The following is a 23751-nucleotide window of genomic DNA, read 5'->3' on the forward strand; positions in this document are numbered from 1 at the left end:
TATAGTTTTTAAAGTATGCTTAGAATGGCTTCAAGCAAGACAACAGCTCTGAAGTACATCTCAGACTTTATTATTCCTCTTGCCTCTTTATTTGCCTTCTTCACACTGAATGCATGAAAGATAAATGCATTAGGAAGATGAATTCAAAAAATGTGAAATTTATGTATTGCTTTGGAAAGGGATGGACAGAGAACAGAACTTTGTATGTATCAGTGGAAAAGTTGGTTGGGAGACTAGTATAGGGAGTGAGATGGACAAGATGAGAAAGTTCATGGTCTGTGCACAAAATATCTATGCAATCATCAGGCTGTTCTTTGCTGTAGGATCCAGTGCTTCTTGTCAAGCTAAGATTGACTTCCTAAGGGAGGTACAGTGTGGGAAGCAATCCTGGATAACATATACATGGAAGAACACATGAATTCATGAGGATATACATTCTGCCATGTAATTAATTGAACACACACCAATGGACAAAAAAGTGAAGCTTAATTGTCTGTCATATAAAATTCAGCACAGCTGCATTCCAATAATATTTTGCTCTATATATTAAGACAGGAAGACAGTCTCTTTCTATGTTGTTGTTCTATCACCTTTAGACAGCTGTCCTGGCCTGCATGACACAAGACACATCCAGACACCCCATGCTGCATCCATTTTCCAAGTCAGTCAAAGAAAAAGAAGCAACAGCATATATATACAGTCTTCAAGAATGCAACCTGGGAGTGGCATATGCAATTTCAGTTAAAATCCCATTAGCTAGAACTTAGATACAAAGTCAAACCTAGATGTAAAGAAGACTGGAGTGTGTGTGTGTGTGTGTGTGTGTGTGTGTGTGTGTGTGTAGCTGTTGTTGATGATGACGTTTGTTTGATTGTTTTGTTTGGTTTTGCTTTGTTTTGTTTTGGTTTTGGTTTGGTTTTTCAAGGAGTTTATATGAGCACCTACTGAGCTGGGCTTAATCTGTGATAATCGATTTACTTGAGAGATGACATTCAAAACCTCAAGAGAACGGGTAAAATAAACAAACACATTAAGGAAAAACAATAAGAAGGTGCAAAAAGATACGTGAGACATTTATTTTCCAGAAAATTTCTTTCTGAGTTGTTTTGTGAAGCAGTTAAATAAGCCTACTCTACTGATGCTTCAAAAAGTCTAACGCGGCAGGTGATGGTGAATTAAGTGTTCAGGAGCTTAAACAAAACAAATTCGGGCTGATTGTTTCCATATGTGTGTATGCTGCTGGCTGCCATGAAATAAAACCTTTCATGATTAGAAAATTAAATTATCTCAGGATTAGGAAGCAGCTGTACCAGTTGCACACTGTCTTGGTGCCAAGATTGAACCTTGGCCCATTATTTTCTAATTTCATAACTTGATGAGCCAATAACTTCTACAATTCTATTTTTTTGGATGGGATTGAATATTGGGGATGAACTCAGGGGAACTTGACCACTGAGCCATATCCCCATCCCTGTTTTGTATCTTATTTAGAGACAGAGTTTCACTGAGTTGCTTAGCACCTCACTTTTGCTGAGGCTGGCTTTGAACTCGTGATCCTCCTTTCTCAGGCTGCCAAGCCTGTGGGATTACAGGAGTGTGCCATCGTGCTTGGCTCTAGATCTATTTTTGTTAATGTGTAGAATGGGGATACAAAATATTGAGGAGGAAGAAAATGAAGGTTTGGTAAATTAATATACATGAAGTAGGTCTTCCTAAATATTAGCCATGTCAGAAACCCTGTTGTTATTAATTAGGCTACAATTTTAAAAGTTTATTTATCTGCCCTATCAATATATGCCTTTTTTCCCAGAGAATAAAATAATCTGCAAAATTATTCTACTACCAAGTAAATGTAGAAAATTATTATTATTTTTCTTAGCTATCTGTCCTAATAATTACAGGGAAAAAAAACCATTCAATTTCACCTCCAACAACAAAGCTCCTGGTTCTGCTATAAAGCTTAAAATTTCATGGAAGAAAAAATGTTAAGTCCCACTTAGTGAAGTATACTAGAACTGCTCTGATATGAATGATCATATTTTAAATGCACATCCTTAGAACCCATCCTGTCTTACTGAAGCAGACACTGAGAACTATAGCCTGTGTCTTGTATTTTTAATAAGCTTTACAGGTGATTTTAACTACTTCACATTTCCCTTCAGAGCTTGGGAACTGTTGGCCTAGGGATATAAATATGAAATGGTTCATGATGAGGGCTTGTTATCATGCAGGCTTTATGAACAAACCTAAGTAAGATAATATCTGTGTCCTTGACCTGATGATAGGGGCATAAAATGCTAAGTATTTGCCTGCTTAGGTACCTCTTCATGCCTCTCTTCCTCAACTTCATGAGTCACATCCAACTTCTGAGCCAAAATTTTCCTTATCTTAAAGATTCCAAGCAGTTCTTGGTGGACATCTGGGCATTCGTATATTATCAAATTATTAGCAGATCTAGATATATAGCTACCATTTAAGATCATCAGCAATGTTTCAATACACACACACACACACACACACACACACACACACACACATCACTTCAGTAAAGAATGGCTTTGCTTCCTTCCACATAGTGCTCTGGGGGAAGCCATTCTCTATTAATATTGGAAATTGTAGCCTAATATTTTTATGACATTCTGTAATTTTATAGGCTTTTACTCTTTCATTAAAAGGTGAAAACAGATTGGAACCTAGGGATAATTAAAGGATCCTCCTCTGAAATTCAAATTGAGCATTTGTTATTTTTTAACCTCATTTCAAAGCATATAAGTAAAAATTTATCTCCTTCCACAGAAATGATGCTGATTGTTACCAACTTAGAAGTAAGACTCTACAAGCATCACTGCCCCCAAGAGTATGCTTCACAAACTTCCAAGGGCTCCCTGTTGAATAACCTTAGCAAATCTGACTCAGAGGGACAGAGTGGCATTTAGAATGATCTAAAAGTGTTCAAGTAGGATAGGTAGATCAACTAAATCCCTTGGTACTACTGAATCCCAAGATCAAGAGTCTATGTTCTATTTACAAACTAATGTCCATAAAGTGTACAGAAGTCTAAAAGTTTCAATCACCAAGCTATAATTGCCCCCCCAAAAAATGTCTTTTGTATAAATAAAATGTATTTGAGCCTAATATTATACAATGTTGAATAAAAACTAGCTTTCAGATACACTTTATTTTTTTGTGGCAGGGTTACTGGGGATTGAACCCAGGGGTGCATAACCACTAAGCCACATCCTCAGCCCATTTTATTTTTTTGAGACAGGATCTCAATAAGTTACTTAGGGCTTTGCTAAATTGCTGAGGCTGGATTTGAACTTGTGATCCTCCTGCTTCCGCCTCTTGAGTCACTGGGATTACAGGCATAGGCCACCACACCTCGCTACATATTTCTTTAATCACAAATCTTCATGGATATAGCAACAACCAAAGAATGTATTTTATTTTAATCACTTTTATACATTAATATCATTGATATGGTTTCTCTTTATTAAATATATACTGTGTGTCAAGTGGAATAGCAAGTGCTTTGCATATATTATCTCATATTTCAATAGAGTCTTGAAATAACCTCATGATACAAACTACAGGAAAGAGATTATGAGATTTTTTTTAAGTTACTTACTCAAGGTTGTATACCAGATAACCATATATATGGGTTCATACTTATTTCACTAAATCTTGTCATCAGACATGACAAGTTATTTGTATAGAGGAAGCCAATAGATTTTTACTTAATGGCAAATAAAAAGTAAAATATTCCGTTACTCTATAATGTTCAATTTCTGTGAAATACCATCATATTTGTAATGACTTACAGAAATCTTTTTCTCTTTAAGAGTAGTGAAATACAAACAAAATCCTTTCACCATGATTTCATATATGAGAGAAGGCAACTATGGCCTCTTTTCAAAATGTTCACAACTTGAGGGTCTTCTCCTCAATCTAAGTTAAATTTTTGGTTCCTCACCTATCACAAATGCTAAAGGCAATATGTTAGCAGAAAAGGCACAGTTTAGATAAGTCACTCTCACACCATTAACTAGCTACTGTATCTTGGGCAAGCTGTTAGTTTCCCTGAATTTTCTGTCTTTATATCTGTACCATGTAGATCACAATACCTACCTCAGGGCTACTGTGAAAACATGGACTAACATAAATAACATACATACACATAGTAGGAAATTAACCACAAATTTGAGTTACCTGTGGTGCCCTATATCAATTCAGAAGCTAGACAATAATCATTGCAAAATAATAAAGAAGTATTTTTTTAATATCAGGATTATAACATATGTGACAAATCTTTATTAGTTTTTGCATTATCTGTTCATGACAAAAAAGCCATCACATATTTATACATCTTCTCTTTCCATCTTTTTTTCCTTCTTTCTTTCTACCCCCCGCCCTGACCTTTGCACATATACACACACATGCACACACAAAACACACACCCCACTGTATTTCTTGTCACTGATTTCAAGGTCTAACATATTAAAAATCACATTTTCTTACCACAACATGAAGCAATTTCAACATTGATTCTCCACCTTCATTTGAGACACTTCACATTATAGGGATTCTACATCTTGAAAACATCTTCAGTGAATTTCCTAAAGGAAATGAAACAAAAATGCTTGGAAATAAGTGATAAAAAAAAACTTAATTTCTCCAACAGTTCTTGTATCAAGTTCTTCATGTAATTTTCCATCTGGCTGTTTTGGCTCTGATTCTTAAAAAAAAATTACGTAGGTATTTCTAGTCTGCAAGTATATAATCCAGTCTGATATACCCATCACTGATGACACTATTGTTTGTATGTTCAGATAATAAATTTCATCATAGTTTTTTTGTGAATCAATATGCAATCTTAAATATATATTAGAAAACAATAATTAAAGTAACAACCTATCACACCAAATTGAGTATTCTCAGTAAATTTGCTTTTGAATAAATAAACTAAATATCAGTAATACAAATAGGTGATGTATGAGAACCACCAAGTTATAGTTAGAATGTTAAAGAAAAATAATTTGAATATATAGACTTTTTTCACTGTAAGAGTCTTGTGGATACCTTATAAAAATGAATAAATAAAATATGGCTTTAGGACACATTTAGTAATATTAAATTTTCATCTTAATTATTATGAGAAAATATATATATCTAGCTATGGCAATTTTTCAAATTGAAACTTCATTCATAAACTTGTTAGAAATTTGGCTCTGATGCAAATATTGAGTAAATTCAATGGTTGTTATTCTTAGATATCTCTCTTTCCCCCTTCTCTCTTTTTCTCTCTCCCTCACAAACACAAGCACACTTACACATACACACACAGCTTACAAGTCAAAATTTTTGAAAGAAATTACACTACAATCATATAAGAAGCAATGAAATCATACTTATTCATCACCCTAGGTCTATACCCTTTAATAGCTATTTTAGTTTCATTACAATAGAATCTTCTATAAAATAATTAAATAAAATCCCATTATGCAAATCACAGTAATGGAAACACTGAACACCTGATTGTATGAAACATTTCAAGCTTAGGGAGGCATGTCATAGTGATCAATTTTAAATTAGTCACTTTGGAACAAATTCTGTTGCTTGGCTCTCCTGGTGGCTTTCTGGATTTCTCTTTCTGAAAAAAACAGTAATTATAAGTATACTAGATGGCACACACGTTGTCTCTTTCAAAAGTTAGTTATAAAAAAAAAGAGGCTACTGATTCCATCAGATAATACTGACATCTCAAGTCTTTTTGATAAATTCATTGTAGGTACAGTCTTTTTTAATAAAGAAGGTTGTTATTCTTTCCCTTTCAATACAGGCCAGGCCAGGTAGAAATTTAAAATTATTATCTCTTAAATTTTTTTATGTTTTAAAATTATTATCTCTTAACTCCAAACCCATGCTTCTATATACTATTTTGAGATTTTGGTGCTGAGACTCTGCACACCACACACCACACATTTCCTTTGCCAGCTAACTTCCTCTTAGGTTTTGCAATAGAATGCACTGGAGAGAGGCTAAGGGGAATAAGGAGCTTAGTTAGTCCTTTCTGTCTGCAAATGTCACTTGGCCTTAGCAATCACCTTTCACACTGTTAGCAGCAGTCTGCCTACAGATTTTTTGAAACCTTCTAGAGCCAATCATTCTGCCATTTCAGAGCTTGCTGAGACCTCTCCTGTGAGCTCCTGTGGCACCATCATGGGCAGCATAACACCATCTCCCAGAAATAGGGATCTGGAATTCTAGATAGGGAGGAGGAGTGGGAGGGAAAGGAAAGGGGCAGGGGATTAGCAAGGATGGTAGAATGTGTTGGACATCGTTATCCAAAGTACATGTATGAAGACTTGAATTCAGTGTCAACATACTTTATATACAGAGATATGAAAAATTGTGCTGTATACGTGTAATAAGAATTGTAATGCAAAGAAAAACAAAGTATATGTATAAAGACCTGAATTGGCGTGAAGATACTTTATATACAAAGATATGAAAAATTGTGCTCTATATGTCTTATAAGAATTGTAGTGCATCCCACTGTTGTGTATTTAAAAACATAAAATCAATAATAAAAAAAAATTGAAGAAAAAAAAGAAATAGGGATCTCTAAGCTCCAAGTATCCCAGTTCTTTATGTCATTTAAACTCTAAAGTTGCTTGAGAGTTGATTTCCTCATATCTTAAACATAGCATTGTCTTATGGCTTGTCTAGCCAATAGAATATAACATAATGAAACTTCTGGAATTTAAGAAGTCTTTCATTCTTCTGTTCCTGTCCTCTTGGATCTCTTGAGTCACCAAAAGAAGAACCACCCCAGAGTTTCATATAAGTATGGCGTACCTGGCAGGTAGTGCCTACTGCCAAACATAGACAAGACCATATCATACCACCCAGACCTAGATGGGCTGCAACACGACTGCAGTTGCATGAGGACCCAGGAGAGACAAGCACAAATGCTGGTGACTTGAGCCCAGACCAAAGTGCACACCCACAGAACTGTAAGGAAATAAAATTTAATTCCCTAAGATTTAGGGCAGTTAGTTATGCAGTAATGAATTACTAATAACTAGTTCAAATTACTACTTCCACAGTATTCTTTTAAAGTATCAGATGTAGATAAAATATATTTGTAATGCCCAGGTGACCTTAGAACAAATAAATAAATCCAAGTAGGTACTGATTGTATAAAAAAACTTTCCCAGAATCAACATGGAACAAACAACAACTGGCAATAATAAATACTGTTGAGCAAGTTTACTCACTCGACAAGAACTAGGAACTGGGGTACCTAGGTTTGGTATGTGATTACTGATTCAAAGTAAAGGTGTGATTTAATTGAATATGCATCATTAATACTCTAATTCTTTCTGGGAACTTGGACTAAGATAGTTAGGCATAAAGATATAGGAAACTATATTAAGTCAGTTCTCAAACATTTTTGAGTCAATGTCCAATTGCACTTTTTAAATGATGAAGGCCCTGAAAAGTATTAATTTATGTAAGTTATATTAATTTATTTTTATTGCTTTGGGAATGAAAACTGAGAAACTTTTAAAATATTGTCATTGTCAGTTATTTACTTAAAAATAATTAATTTCAATACATTATAAATTCATGGTGTAGAACACCATGGCATATTTTTTAAAAAAAAATACTTTCACAATCAAAAAATATTAGTGAGGAATATTGAATTGTTCCATATTTTTTTGGTGAATTCTCCTAAAGTCTACCTAGCTAAAGGCAGCCAGATTCACTGAACATAAACTTATGTGATATTTTTGGTGGAAACACCTGAAGAAAATGCAGAGTGATGAAGACTTTTATTTAGAAAAGAGAGAGAAGTTTCCAAAGTCATTTAAGTTACTATGGATATTTTTCTTTAATATTATAGTAACATTCAAAGTAATTGTTTCTAAGGAGGTGAGTTGCAATGTAAAATCTGAAATGACAACATATTATATTTCATACTGTTATATTAAACCCCACTGTCCTTGGTAAAGCATCTTTTACCCATGCGAACTTGGTCATCGTGCATGGGTCACCTGGCAAATACTGGCTCATTAAATTATGCACACCTTCAAATTATGAGATTAACAATACCAAAATAATTAATACTTGTTAAGACCATCACCAATATCATCCAAAAATCTGTAAGTATTAGGAAGTTGGTATGGTAGCACATAAAGAGTTTTTGAAATTTTAATTTTCACTTGAAAGCTCATATTTGATCAGTGGCAACCAATACAAATACAAAATAATTGCTTTCCTTAAAATGACTAAGTCACTCTAACTTTCAGAAATCTGTTTCAAGTGCCCAAGTTTTCATAACTTTTATTTGAATATCATCACATTTTTAAGTCACAAAGGTATTAAGTCACAATGAAAGTGGTTGGTTCAGTTTTTCACACAAATAATCACAAGTGTGCTTTTGCTCAAAACAGCATCCTACTTCAGTTTGCAGTGAAAGTGCTTTATTCAGACTGCAGAGTTCATTACACAGAATACTAAGAAGATTTATTCAGAGGAAAATTATAAAAAAATAATCCATATTACTTCATTAAGAAGACTGCTAAGTAAACTAACTTTTTAGTTTGTTTATTTCACATAAACAATGGTGAAAAATATAATGATTACTACCAACATTTTGTTATTACCAATTTGAACTGAGTTAAGGATCCAACAGTTTTATTTACCATTGCTTTTGGGTCATCTGGGTAATTGTCAATAGAGAGAAAAAGCAAATAATATCTTAATTTTACTTTGAAAATAGTTTTGCCTGGCACACCCTCTAAAGGCAAATGGACCTAAGGAACTTCCATGTTCCAAGGGCTAGAATTTTGAAAATCATTCTCAAATAATGATCTAGCAACAATAACTGAAGAGTTTCGAGTGTTTCTATTTTTAGAATATATAGCATTATTTTACACCAGATTCAGGTACCCCTTTCCATGCTCAGTGATATAACTATGGTGAACTACAGTGGGTTTAGGCTAACATTAAAATAACTAGAGCTCAGACAAGGGCAACAGGCTTGCTCCTCTGCAAACCTTGAAGATCACTGCTGTTAACACAATTGTGTATGCCATGCCTCGGCTGCGACTCTTATGACTCTTGCTCAATTTAATGTCAGGAACTGTAATCAGTTGAGGGGATAGGGAAGAAAGGGAGAGTTGGAAAGAGAGAGACTGAACAAGACACAGGCTCACAACACACAGAGTGACAGACCAAAGAATCAGGAATCAGGAGACAAACACTCAGAAGGAAGGAGGAAAGTGCAGAAATAGGAGACAAAAGATTGAGAAACAGAGTCAGAGGCAAAATGAGAAAGAGAAAGGCAAAGAGAAAGTCCCAGAAAGGGAGAGAAAGACAAGAGAGAAAGATGCAAAAAACAAAACAAAACAAAACAAACAGTCACAGAGGAGACAGAGAATGAGACTATATTATCGCATCAAATTTCCAAAAAGAAAAAAAAGGGTGTGTGGGGGGGATCTTCACTTGGGTTTTCAAACAATCACAGCTACCTAGAAGAATTTCTTTAATCTGTTTTAAGAGGTTGGTTTACTCTGTCTGTGTACATGATCTCCTGAGTATACCCTGCTCTGTGTATAGTATGAAGAGTTTTGCACTTCCCTTCTGTTGTGATCTGAAAGCCACAATGATTGCTGATGGGGGTAGTAAGGGACATTGTGCAGTGGACGAAGAAGGCAGTGTGGACATCTGCAGAAGGAAAGGGTCTGGGTCTGTGAGAGTGGGATCTGGCACCATGCATCTGCCAGGTTTTCATGCATGCCCAGCTGAATGTGAGATGCATTATCAATGCTTCTACTTTGTCCCTTATACACACAAGTTGCTAAGGCCTGCAGAACTCAACATATAATTTTCCTTCTAACCACAAAGTTAATAACTTCCTATGAGTGAGATGAATGGAGCAATATCTCCTTCTAATCTAAACTGCAACTGATCCTCTCTACTCTATATTAGGGTTGTCTAGATTCTTAAACAGAGAAATCTTAAAGATCCACTTTGCATTTAAATACAAAAATACAAAAATCAAATTTCTGAATCTTTGTACAATCACCATGAAATATTAGAAAAATCTGTTCCATTCATTGTGAGTGAACAATTAAAAAGGCAACATGGAAAAATAAGGAAATGACTCCATGTCCTTATCAGTATGTCACTCTTAGTGCTCACATCAAATGAAATGAACATGTGTGGAACGATAAATATGACTAGGTTTCAAATAAGTCCATGGCATGAAAATGGAAATTCTGGGCTGCTATTCACCATTATGGGAACAAAAGGCAACTTGGCAAGAGGCACCTCTGGAAGCAGCACAAGCTCCGAGAGACTGTATGTAACACTCGGCAGAGCGGTAGAAACAAGAGCTGTAAGAAGGAAAGGACCGCCAGTGCCAGGTGTTCCAGTGCCAACAGGAGATCAGCTGCTTGTGTGCTCTTGCTAATTCAGGTGAGTTTTTAAAAATTTAAAACTGAACCCTGATTTTTTTATTAGGGTGATAGGTTTTTGTATTGACAATGGCACTGTTCCTGTATCTGTAAAGTTAAATGATACAACGATACTAGTATTTCCCAAACCATTCCATAAACATAGTAAAGATTCTGAGAAGCACACAATAAAAACATGTGTTTAGCAAACTCTTGACCATAGAATCGCCTCCTCTTTTTTTCACATGACTATCTCTTGTGACGATGACATTACTCTGAAGCATAAATTTGGGAAATGCTGAAAGTTCTCTCTAGAATTCTTTATGACTTTGGGCCTCTGTATGTTCAAGCAGAGCTGCTGTTTAATATAGTAGGGACAAGTAACAACACGGGAAATTGTCCCCTAAAATAGCTCCATCTGCCTACGTAATCCAGGTGTTTGGACGAAGTATATTCAGGAGCCTAGGGGTTGAGGTACCATGGAGAATGGCCTGCGATTTAGCCTCTGTGTATGCAGTAGACATTGTGTTAAAAGACTGTGCATGTAAAGCATGCCCTGGGAGGTACCATTTACCACCACTTCATTTTTAGGTCAATGAGCATAAGGGAAAACTTCCTCTTGGAAAGATCAGGAAAAAAATAGAGGATGACAGGAATTTGCTACCTACTCCCCATGCACTACAATGCCAAGTTTCAAAGTACAAACTTATGCACATAAAAACTGGCAGAATTAGCAATCTTTATTTTGGAGGAGAACCAGAATGAAAATGCTGTGCCTGAAGTAAACATTAACACTTCATTTTATGGATATTGTCCTCCTTTTAGCTCAGCATTCCCTAGATTCTCCTAAACTTTATGGTTCTTGTTTGACTATCATCTGTCTCTTACAGGTGAGGCTTCAAAATTCCAGGTGGCAGTAATAAAGTCCATACTTATAGATCTCCCAATCCCCAATCTGTAGAATATAAACTTGAATTTATAGAAGTACAAGCTTCCATTTTCAGGATGTGAAGCATTTCTTCATGTTTTTTGATGTCTGGACTCTTTATAGCATTTTATGTGACATATACAAAAGGCCATTATAAAAGAGAAAATAAAATTCATAAAGATTTTAATATTCAGTGCAAAATGAATTCACAGATTACTTTGTCCAAGAATTTCTGCTTACCACTAAAATACATATGGTAACATTAATAAGCACATATTTAAGTCCTTTGCAGCATACTAACTTGTTTACTGGTGGCACCTTAATGTCCATAATAAGCCTATTGGGTTGGTACAATGTCATGTCCCCTTTATTAATGGAAAGATTAAAACTCAAAGTAGTTATAAAAACTTCCTCAAAGCCAGACTGCTTTTAAGTGGTAGATCCTATAATTAGATCTATGCATGTCTGATTCCAAAGACAAAGTTCTTAATGACACTACTCCACTGTTAATTGTTTTGATATAATGTAATCATTGCAGCTGTCTTTGTATATTTTATTTTATTACAACAAAATACCTGAGTCTGGGTAACTTAATAAGAAAGAGGTTTATATAATTTATAGCTCTGCAGGTTCTAGGGCATGGACCTGGTAACTGATTGTGGTAAGAACCATCTGAAGTGTGATATCACAATGGTGGTGGCACATGCAGGAATGAGATGACACATCTCAAGACAGAAAGATAAAGAGCAACAGCAACTCACTGGGATCTTACAAGAACTACATTAATCCCTTCTCAGTGTACCATTTCCAATGACCTAACAACTTCCCTTTAAGACCCACCCTTTAAAGGACCCGTCACACCACCACTGCCACACTGAGGACAAGCCACACATAACCCATAGAGGTAGCAAAAATATGACCATGCCTAAATACCTGTGTCATGGACTATATCAGAAACCTTTGAATTATCATCTAGATGAGCTCTACTTTGGATTTAGTTCTGAGAATAAAGCTATGTCTAAGTATTGTGATAGTATTGACCAATGCACGAAAATGAAACACAGAAAAATCTAAAGACACCGCCTAATGGTGACCTTGCAAGAAAGAACAGAATTGCAATTATAAATAAAGCATCTATCCAGAAGACCCAGCAAGAAGACAGCAAATGAGCTCAGATAGTGAGAGCAAAGGGAGACATGACATTGGAAGTGTGTTTGAAGTGACAAGAATGGGTATACAGAAAGGTCCCCTGACATGTAAAAGAGAGGGAGGTACATGTTTTTCATAGGACTTTTAGAGAATGAATACAGCCAGTGTCGTACGAAGAAAACATAAATGTCCAGTGATCTGATTGGATCCTCAGCCCTCCAGGGGTGAACTCACCTTATAGTAAACTGATATCCCTTTATTATATTATCTATTCCCTCATGTTGAGGCAGTATAAACTGCTGTGGGGTTCACTGCAAAAGAGAAGAGAATTAGAGAAAGAGACTCTCAGACGATTGTCAATCTGCCTGAATGAAATTCTGACAGAGAATAGTCAGCCACACATCTATATCCAAGAAAGAAGACCCAACCAAGAGGATGCCAACAACCCAATGGCTCAGCTCATAATAAACAATAATGAGAGGATGAGTTCAGGACAAAAATCAAGCAAATGGAAAGGGAGGAGACTGGTGCACAGGACAACGTTCAACCCAATCATCAAGAAACCTCCGTGGCGAAACTTGGTGGAACACAGAAAAGAGCCGTTTGAGTTTGTGGAGGCTGGTTTTTTTTTTTTTTTTTTTTAACCACCTTTATTGCTTTCGTAACTACTCATTTTCCTACTAATTCATGTTAATCAGCCCCTTGTGGAATCTCAACAAATGATCAACATTTGATGAGTTGGAAATAAGGTGGAATGAAACTAAAAAGTTTTTTTTTTTATAGCAAAGGAAACAATCAAAAACGTGCAGACCCTACAGAATGGGAGAAAAATCTGTGCCACCTGCACCTTAGATAGAGCATGAATCTCTACGATATATAAAGAACTTATCACCAAAAATATAAATAACCCAATCAATAAGTGGGAAAAGGAACTGAACAGACACTTCACAGATGATGAAATATCATCAACAAATATATAAAAACATGTTCAACATCTCTAGCAATTAGATAAATGAAAATTAAAACTACACTGAGATTTCATATAACTCCAGTCAGAATGGCAATCATCAAGAATACAAGCAACAATAAATGTTGGTGAGAATGTGGGGGAAAAGGTACACTCATACACTACTGGTAGGAATGCAAATTGGTGCAATCACTCTGCAAAGCACTATGGACATTCCTCAGAAAACTTGGAATGGAATCACCATTTGGCCCAGTTATCCCACTCTTCAGCATATATACCCAAAAGACTTAAAATCAGCAGACTACAGTGACACAGCTACATCAATGTTTATAGCAACTCAATTCACAATAGTTAGCTATGGAACTAACTTAGATGCCTTTTGATAGATGAATGAATAAAGAAAATGTGGTATATATGCACAATGGAATATTACTTAGCCATAAAGAAGAATGAAATTATGGCATTTTCTGGTAAATGGAAGGAACTAGAGAATATCATGCTAAGTGAAATAAGCCAATCCCAAAAAACCAAATGCCAAATGTTTTCTCTAATAATGATGATGCTAATTCACAATAAGGGAGGCAAGTAGGCAAAAACACAGTACTATGGATTAGACAAAGGGAATGAAGGGAAGGGAGGAGAAATAGAAATAGGAAAGACAGTAGAATGAATTGGACATAAGTTTCCTATGTTCATATATGGATACACAACCAATGTAATTCTATATCATGTTACAACCAGAAGAATGGGAAGTTATACTCCATATATGTATAATATGCCAAAATGCATCCTACTATCATGTATAACTAAGAAAAACAAATTTTCTTTTCCTGAGTTGATTTGTGACTTGCTGGGATGAAAATAAGGAGATGAGATCATGAGACTGGGGGAGACCATGGTGCTGAAAGAGAAACAAAAGAAACAGTGTCCACATCATAAGGCATCAAGAATAAAACAAAGCTCCCTTTGGGAAATTATATCTTGTTTTACTAGAGAACAGTTAGGTAGACAGAAGAGCTAAAAAAGAAATGAACTGGGGAAAAAAAGAGCAGACATTAGGTCTACATACATTAGAATATCTCAAATACTATGAATAGTTGGGGGTAGAAATATAGGAATAATTCCTAGGTGGAAAATGCAGACAAATGAAGATGAAAAAAAACAGTCATCTCCACAACAGAACCTACAAGCAAAAATGACTCAAAAACAAGGAATTAAATTCTCTCATCATTCATATTCATATTATCTCCCCTCCACATCCCCCACCTCCCTCTTTTCCTGTCTCTCTGGTTTCCTCTCTTCCTTTCTCTGTCTCTGTTTCTCACACACACAAGCACACACACCCTGAACAGTGAACACTGAGATTCATACTTAGTTTACTAATCCAGTTCTAATTTTGAATCACAACCAACAGAATTTACAAATGGTTGCTGCATCATGGCAATTTATGAGACCTGGAAGAGAGTATAAATGTCTTCTAGACATAGTGAAATATTAAAGACATTTTTGGATGATAGAGCTCAGACTTTGAGTACATACAACTCTAAAAGCTGCAATTATGTGATGGCAGTAACCGTGTGGGTAAATATAGGGTACATCACAAAGATAATAAAATAAATGTTCCTCCTGGGATAGTTTGAATGCTAAATTTTGTGTTTCCAACCATTGCATTTTAAATCTTTAATGCAGGTATTAAGATTCCAGCATAAATGAACTAGATTTTTCACAGTACTGATACTCAAAAGTCACAAATATTCTTCTTAGAGCAAAAAGTACACAGAGGTTCTACTTCAGTGACTCTATCTTTGGTATGTGCAGGATTTGACAAAACCATATATAGCCTTAATTATAAAAGATAATGAAAAAAATTGAAATAGCCTATGTGTTTATCAAGAGAGACTGTTTAAAATGAATGCTGGAAAGTTTATCCCTGAGATAATTATACTATTTGAGGTGTGAATATCTTCATGGTGTGTGTAGGAAGGGGTAGTAATAAAGAAAGAGACAGAATAATCTCTGAAAGTATCTTAAAGGTTACCTGTGTTCACTTGTAAGTGGTAGGGAAAATGTGCAATTATCATTTAAAATATTTTAAAGTTATTTCATTTTATTTTTTACTGTGGGTATAAATTACCTTTATAAATGGGGAAAATCATTTCCAAAACCATAAGGCCGATCTAGCCTATAAGTAGGTTACAAGAAAATCACTTCTACATTTGATAGTCCAAAAAACTATTTTTTTTACCAAAAAACTATTTTTATGTAAAATAATGGTAGCTGAATTATTAGAACAGTCCCTATTTTTAGAAAACATTGAAGAAATAACTTAAATGAACTAATTTCCTTATTCATTCATTTATTCATCCATTCAACATACCTTTATTCAATACTCAGTACATGTCAATCATTACTAATCTCTTGTTAAAATGGATAATCTATCGTTAAGAAGCACATTGATCTTTAAGGAATAGCAAACACCACAAAATCAGAAAAGAATGGAGAAAGATTATGTTCATTGAGATCTTTTGGCAAGGAAGTATTTTCATATTGCCAATCATACAACCCCAATTATACACTGCCAGGTCTGGATTAATTTGAGTAGGTTTAATTCTGTAGACAGAAATGCAATGCAACAGCCAAATTATTCCCAGCAGAGGTCCAACCTGTGCAAGAAGGAACAAAGCAACACAATGCACACAGGTTACTCTGCCCCTTCCTCATTGTCTCTTCCTGGCAGAGGGTCAGGCTTTTTAGCTCCCAAGAGTCAAATAAGGACTCTGAGTCAAATCCCTGCCACTACCATAGTTTAGCAATTTGTATATTGTGATATATCTGAATCAGGATTTCATAGCCATGGAACTTTTTATAAAGTAATCCATAAAAGATAGCCCATGACTGTATTTTGCATGTTTATTAACAAGAAGTCAATGGATCAAAAAAAAAAAAAAAAGTATCCATAGTCTTTCCTTTGGGCTCAGGGGAAAAAAAAAATAGAATATGTACTTAAACCACAATTTATAATGTTAGAAACTCCTCCAACCCCAGAGGAGCTATTTATCATCTCAGTGCTAAATGTAGCCCAGAAAGAGAAAATGAGCTGTCTGTAATGAAAAGTCTGAAAGTTGGGACTATAAACAACAGCATGCAGAGCTCTTTGCTGAATTTATACAGACTCTAACAGTCCTTCGAGGTGAAGAAATCAATGGCAGCACAAAAAAAAAAAAAAATCATCCTCTGAACCTCAAGAGATACTTTGTTCTCTGAGCTTTGCTTTTCTATATAGTGTTCTCATTCCTGATCAAGTTCTCTCCCCAGGGAGCGCTAATAGGCTAACAGCTACAGAAGTCTGTTTTGTTCTATAAACCAGCAGGATCAAAAAGTGCTCTGTGGAAATCTTAATACTACTTCTGACTTCCTCCAAGAGGGCTGCTGTCCCTCTACCGTAACTTTTGATGCCACTGCAGAGTCTCTTTTCCAAGTTCTTCAAAATACTTGACAAGCTTTAAGGAAAAAAAAAAATACCGTTCATTTTTAAAAGAAGAAGGTCATTTGGGTCCAGAGATTAAAGAGTATAGATCCTACTAAACAAACACAGAAATAAGGATACGTTGTGAGCTATTTATATAATGAAATTTTCTAAAATTCCAGCTTCCTAAAAGTATTAGCCAATATGTACCAGGTGCTAGGTTCTATTCTGTAAACTTCTCCTGTGTTAAAATATTCAGTCCTTCAACAACCCTCAGAAGTTGGCACCCCCAATGATCACCCTTTAATAAGGAGGAAAATAGAGCTTTAGGTAACATTAGATGAAGGAGCTTAACCAAAGCCAGACATAAAATAAAGGTCCAGGCTTCCCTCTTCTATATTTAGAGGAGGAACTCATTATTTTGGAAACAGCTAAATTTCTTTGCCTTTACTGTTAAAATGTTCTTCTATATAAAAAATAAAAATAAATGATACCCAGCACAAATACCACTCAGGCCATTTACCTCTGTCTTTTTAATCATATGTCTCATATTATCCAATTTTAGTATATGCGCACAAATTTTCAAATATCTTAGCTATAAAAAGGTTCAAGTATAGAGAAAAGTTAAAGAATTTTAAGAGTAAATGAATATAAGTAACTAGATTTTGTCATTAACATTATGGTAAATTTTGCTTGTTCTATACCTATCCACTTATTATATACAATTTTGTAACCTTCTTACTTTATTCCTAAATACACTTTACTTTCCAAGTAATTCACCATGGCTACTCATCAAGTCTTGCTAAGTCCCGATCTTGGGACTTTATTCACTTGGAAACCTTCCCTCCCACCTTTGATCTTCTCAGGACCCCCAATCTCTTTTACCTTGTGAGATATACTTCATAACTCACTGGGTAAATTAAATAATTCTTTTGTCTACATTGTTGTTTACAAGCGAAATCATGGCATTTGCAGAGAAATGGATGGCATTAGAGCAGATTATGCTGAGTGAAGCTAGCCAATCCCTAAGGAGCAAATGCCGAATGTCTTCTTTGATATCAGGGGCGGGGGCAACTCAAAACAGAGCAGGGAGGAAGAGCATGAGAAGAAGATAACCATTAAACAGGGATGAGAGATGTATGGGAATGGGAGAGAGAAGGGGAATCCCAAAGAAGATGGAAGGAGAACCTCATTGTTATGCAAAATTACATATAAGAGGGAGTGAGGAAGAAGAGAGAGAGAGAGAGAGAGAGAGAGAGAGAGAGAGAGAGAGAGAGAGAGAGAAGTGTTATAGTAGAGTGGGTAGAGAGAGGTGATGGGAGGGGAGAGGGGATAGGAAGGGTAGCAGAATACAATAGACACTAGTATGGCTGTATGTATAAAAGTGGCTGTATTACCAATGTGATACTGCAATCTGTACAAGTGGAAAAATAAGAATTCACGCCCCATTTGAATCAAATGTATGATATATCAAGATCATTGTAATGTTTTGAGCAACTAATAAAAAAATTTTTTAAAAAGAGAGCTTACTACTAGTGATTAAATGGAAAACAATGTTTCATTTTTAGATATATTTAAGAAACATATACCTTACATGGATATTACCTGTCATAAAGTATTTTGCAATAGCACTTGAGAATAGTATAATAAACACTGAAAAATATTTTATACATTACATGTAGATATTATGTATTGAATTTTTAATTTAGTTTTAGTTAAATAGCCATATATGGCTAATGACCACCTTTTTATGCAGCACAGCTCAAGACTTGTACATTAAGTATAGGAAAAAATGACTTTCCTCTTATTAATGATGACAGGTTATATTTATGTGACACTATTGCCAGGAGCTCTATTGCATGCTTCACATCTGTAATATTCACAATACCTTATTAAGTAGAGATTATTCCTTTCTTATGAGTAAAATGACTAAAGGTCAGAGATATTAAATAACTAGCCCAAGATAACACAGCTTGTGCAAGTCCATTGTGCTGCAGGGTTCACAAGCATGTCTCACGTGTCCACAAGGAACATTATGCATCAGCCATATTTCAGTGTTTTTTTTTAATTTATTTGTTCTTTTTTGTTATACATGACAGTGGAATATATTTTAACATACTACGCATACATGGAGTATAACTTCCCATTCTTGTGCTTATATATTATGTGGAGTTTCATTGGTTGTGTATTTATATATAGATGCAGGAAAGTTATGTCCAATTCATTCTACTGTCATTCCTATTCCTATCCTCTCTCCCATCCCTCCATTCCCCTTTGTATAATCCAATGAACTTCTATTCTTCCCTACCCTCCCTATTGTGTTTTAACATCTGCATATCAGAGAAAACATTCAGGCTTTTGGTTTGGGGGACTGGCTTATTTCACTTAGCATGATAGGATCCAGTTCCATCCACTTACTTGCAAATGCCATCATTTCATTCTTCTTTATGGCTGAGTAATATTCCATTGTGTATATATACCACACTTTCTTTATCCATTCAATTATTGAAGGCACTTAGATTGGTTCCATAGCTGGACTATCACGAATTGAGATACTATGAATATTGTTGTGATTGTGTCACTATAGAATGTTGGTTTTGAGTCCTTTGGGTATATGACAAGGAGTGGGATAACTGGGTCAAATAGTGGTTCCATTCCAAATTTCCTGAGAAATCTTCATGCTGCTTTCCAGAGTGGTTGCACCGATGTGCAGCCCCACCAGCAGTGTATGAGTGTACCTTTTCCCCCACATCCTCACCAACATTTATTGTTGCTTGTATGCTTGATAATTGCTATTATCAAGATTCATCTGTGTTCTTTTTAATAAACTTCAACAACTGTAGTTGTCTTGGATCTTCTTAATATAAAACTGTAGATAATGGGATAAACATGACAAATAATGCATGTTTCCTGTTTCAAGTTAAAAGTCAAACTGAACTAAACCTAGAGAAACAAAATGTTTCATCTACTACTCTAATGTCTACTGCACTAATGTCTACCTCATAGTAGTTCATAATTAAGTATGATGTATCTGGACTTTTCTTTTTCCTTTTTTTGGCAACAGAGATTGAACCTAGGGGTGCATAACCACTGAGCCAAATCCCCAGCCCTTTTTTTATTTTATTTGGAGACGGGGTCTCACTGAGTTGATTAGGGACTCGCTGCATTGCTGAGGCTGTCTTTGAACTCATAGTCCTCCTGCCTCAGCCACTTGAGCCATACACTTTCCCTTTATTCATAGTAATTGAGGGCATACTTCTATATTTGCTTTACAAACAAAAATGTATTGAACTCCTGGTACTGTGGTAGGGATATTAAAATATTTCATAAATACCTGTAGAGTGATATGGGCATTAAACTGTACAACCAGAACAGAATGAGACTATGCTGGGCTATTATTATAATAATGCTATTATAATATTTTCAATAAGAAGTCAGGCTTATACCAAATAGTATCTTAGTAGTAATAAGTCCTAAGTACACAACTTATTACAAATTTCAAATGTGTTCATTTTAAATTTATAAATTTACTTCAGGTTCCATCCTTAAATAATGTGTCAGTCATTAAAATTCTTAAGCCAATGTGGGCAAACGTCAGCATTCTCCCCTCACCTACTTCTACATCAATAGATGTGGTAGACTATCAAGGAATCTGAAATTGGAAATAAAAACATTTGTTAACTAACCAAATGCTCTTGTCCACACTGAAATCCTTTCCAGAGCACATCTAATGGTTAAATGTGCTCCAAACCACATTTGAAGGTTTCCTATGAACATCCTTATCTTCATTCAGTCAACAAGCTCATTCTGTTTCTGAAGACATGAACTTTATAGAGAACAAAACAGTCAAGGAAAATAGTGACATAAAACATCAGATTCAGAAATTACATGGAAGAAATTACATGAGTCAACATTAGAGAACAGAGAGGGGCACGTAATCTCGAGTGTTTTGAGTTGCTCTTTTTTTTGTCATTTTTGTTTTTGTTTTTGTTTTGTTTTGTTTTTAATAGAGATTGAACTCAGGGATATTCTACCACTGAGCTATGTGCACAGTCCTCTTATTTTTTTATTTGGAGAAAGGATGTTGCTGAGTTGCTGAGGCTGGTCTTTAACTTGTGATCCTCCTGCCTCAGCCTCCTGAAGCACTGGGATTAAAGGCATGTGCCAGGAGGCACCCAGCCAGAATCTAGTTTTAAATAGATCATAGAAGAGATAGGGATGCTGGTGAGGATGATTTTGCAACAGACCATGATACCTGATTTAAGATAATGGCAATGGAATAAATATGAGAAATAGAGACAGGTGAGATTACACAAAAGAAGTTTTACTTTGAGGAAAACTGAGAAGAGATTCAAATTAACTATGTATCTCTGGTCTCTAAGAGGGACAGGAAGCAACTGGAAATAAAAAATATTTTCAGGACTTTTACTTTTGACCAACACTGGTATAATAACTGGGCTACCTGTTATTATATAAAGAATATATTTTTTTTTAAAAAATAGTGTAAGACCTCTCCAAGTCTTCTTGTTTTGGAGCCAATTGACATTTTGTATACACACACAAAAAATGTGAAGAGTAGAAATGGAATGTGATTCATCCTAATAATGTGTTGAAAGATTTCAGATTTCATTTACTTATATAAATATTAAAGATAGAAATTCATCAGGTAACTTAAAATTTCTTTGCCTCAGATAAATGAAAAATGAGTAATTATTTCCACCCCAAAGTGATACAGATATTTTCATTCAAGTCCGAGTGTTGAGAACACTAAAAAAATTCAATAGAATACTAATCTCTCTTGATCTTTCTTTTTCAAGGAGGCAAATTAATATTAGGACCTCATTGCAAGAATATATATCTTTCACATTTATTTCATATATGAAATACTAGAGTACACTGAGGCATAAGAAAAAACTCATTACAGCCTCCTACTAATTTAAATCACTCAACAATGAGGATTAATGCATAGAATCGTGATTCTGTGGCATTGAAAGTTTTGTAATGAGATGATTTAATCATTACTACTACATTATGCTTTGTAAAAAAAAGGAAAAATGGAAATTTTAAAATATACATTAATAAGCATTCTCAGATAAGGGCTCGAATGATTTTCCCATCTGCTTAACTTACAGTTAATCAAGTTAAGAGAAAAATCCAGGTACTACTTATTTAAATCTCCTGGCTCCCTTTTTGGATTTGAAAGATCTTAAAATATCTTTAACCTTCATAAAATTTCCATAGAAAAGAGAAGTGATGATTTTACCTTTCCTGATTGAATAAGTAGTAGCTACATAAAAGAAAAAGAAACTATAAATAAAATATCCATTTGACAGAGTAATACTTAGGCCCAAATGTGTCTTCATAAGGATTACAGGGGAGAAATTCAAGTATCAATCTGTCTAGACAGGATGTTTGTGTGAAGCAGTACCTGCAAGCCCCCAAAGCCAATTTTAATGATGAGCTTTATCTCCCTGTGTGTCCACAGAAGCTCAATCCACAGACTTAGTGACTTAAATAATCTAGGGATAGAAGAAAACCTCCTGTCACTACCTTTCCAAATTCTGGCTAGACCTAGCTGATTGGTAAAGCCCTTCATCTTCTTGACATAGAAGCTGAGATGGAAAAGCTATTTTCTCTCAAGCTGCTGCTACTTGTCTTTACCCTGTGAATCAAGAGGTCAAATGGAAAGACTAGAGCATGAAAATCAAAGAATAGGAAAAAAACAATAAGGGACAATGACAAGTGGCATAGACATGAAAACCTCCTTGCCCTTGGGAGACTGTGGACACATGGTGAGAGGATCACATAATGATCGTGGAAGTACTGTTCTTATTTCATAGATGCAGACTTTTTCAAACATTTCCACACATTTATCTTACATGATCTGTACATCAACCTTATCAAGTACAAACAGTTTGGTTTTCATTTTTTTTCTCAGATAAAGTAAGGTTTGGAGACATTCAAAACATTCCAATGAGAAGCCACCATGAGCTGATGATATATTATTCATCCTCATGATCACTGTGTGAAATATGGAATATCATGACTTCTATTTTAAACATGAACAACTGATTCCTTAGGATACTGAGTGCCTTGCTAACTTATAGATTTATGTACGATAAGGTCAGGATTAAAAAAACAGTGTCTTGGCTTGCAGTACTGTGTTTTGCTTTTTGTTTTTGTTTGTTTGACAGTAGACCACATTGCTTCCCATGAGAGAATCTAACGTATGTCGCAAAGATTCTGAGGAATCCTTCAGATGAACTGTTTTCCATGTCAAGAAGAGCTCTTAAAATAGCAGTTAGAAGCATGATTATTTGAACATGAAGTTATTTTGAGGGGGCACACACTTAACTAATCCCTACTTACTGATTCATTATTTTAAATCATCCCTCGACTTTCAGGAAGAGAGAAACTCATCCCAGTTGACAGCCAATATGTGCCAAGTGCTTGTGATCAGAATTGTTTGTTGAGATTTTACTCATTTTAGAAAGGAAGAAATGAGGCCCGGAGTTACCTTGTCCATGGCCTTGCAATAGGAAAGCTGTAGGACTAGATTGTGTCGGCAATGCCAACCACTTTACAAAGAGGCTTAGCCTAGTTATTATACCTAACACAGTTCACAGTTCTTAAATAAATGTAATTTTTTCATCTAATTTAGGACAACCACATAAAATAGTGAATAATAATAAAAAAAAAAACTGAATGACCACTACAAGGAAAATTTAGTGTTGGAGAATACGAACTATACCAGTTCCTGGGGGACTAGGTGAAG

At 35.2% G+C, this 23751-nt stretch overlaps 1 protein-coding gene across 6 annotated transcripts in view; it reads right to left on the reverse strand.

Annotated features, from left to right (window-relative positions):
• Window positions 1-23751, reverse strand: part of Lingo2 (leucine rich repeat and Ig domain containing 2) — a 1122715-nt gene that overhangs the window by 893924 nt on the left and 205040 nt on the right. For 5 of the 6 annotated variants that reach the window (XM_078047736.1, XM_078047731.1, XM_078047734.1 and 2 more), the window contains exon 2: window positions 4519-4616. The exons of the other annotated variant lie outside the window; for it this stretch is intronic. The gene's annotated coding sequence lies outside the window, so the exon portion shown is untranslated. The remainder of the gene's footprint in view (window positions 1-4518; window positions 4617-23751) is intronic. 6 annotated transcript variants of the gene reach the window in all.

The sequence above is a fragment of the Ictidomys tridecemlineatus genome, chromosome 4, assembly GCF_052094955.1.
Source record: "Ictidomys tridecemlineatus isolate mIctTri1 chromosome 4, mIctTri1.hap1, whole genome shotgun sequence".
Taxonomy (NCBI): domain Eukaryota; kingdom Metazoa; phylum Chordata; class Mammalia; order Rodentia; family Sciuridae; genus Ictidomys; species Ictidomys tridecemlineatus.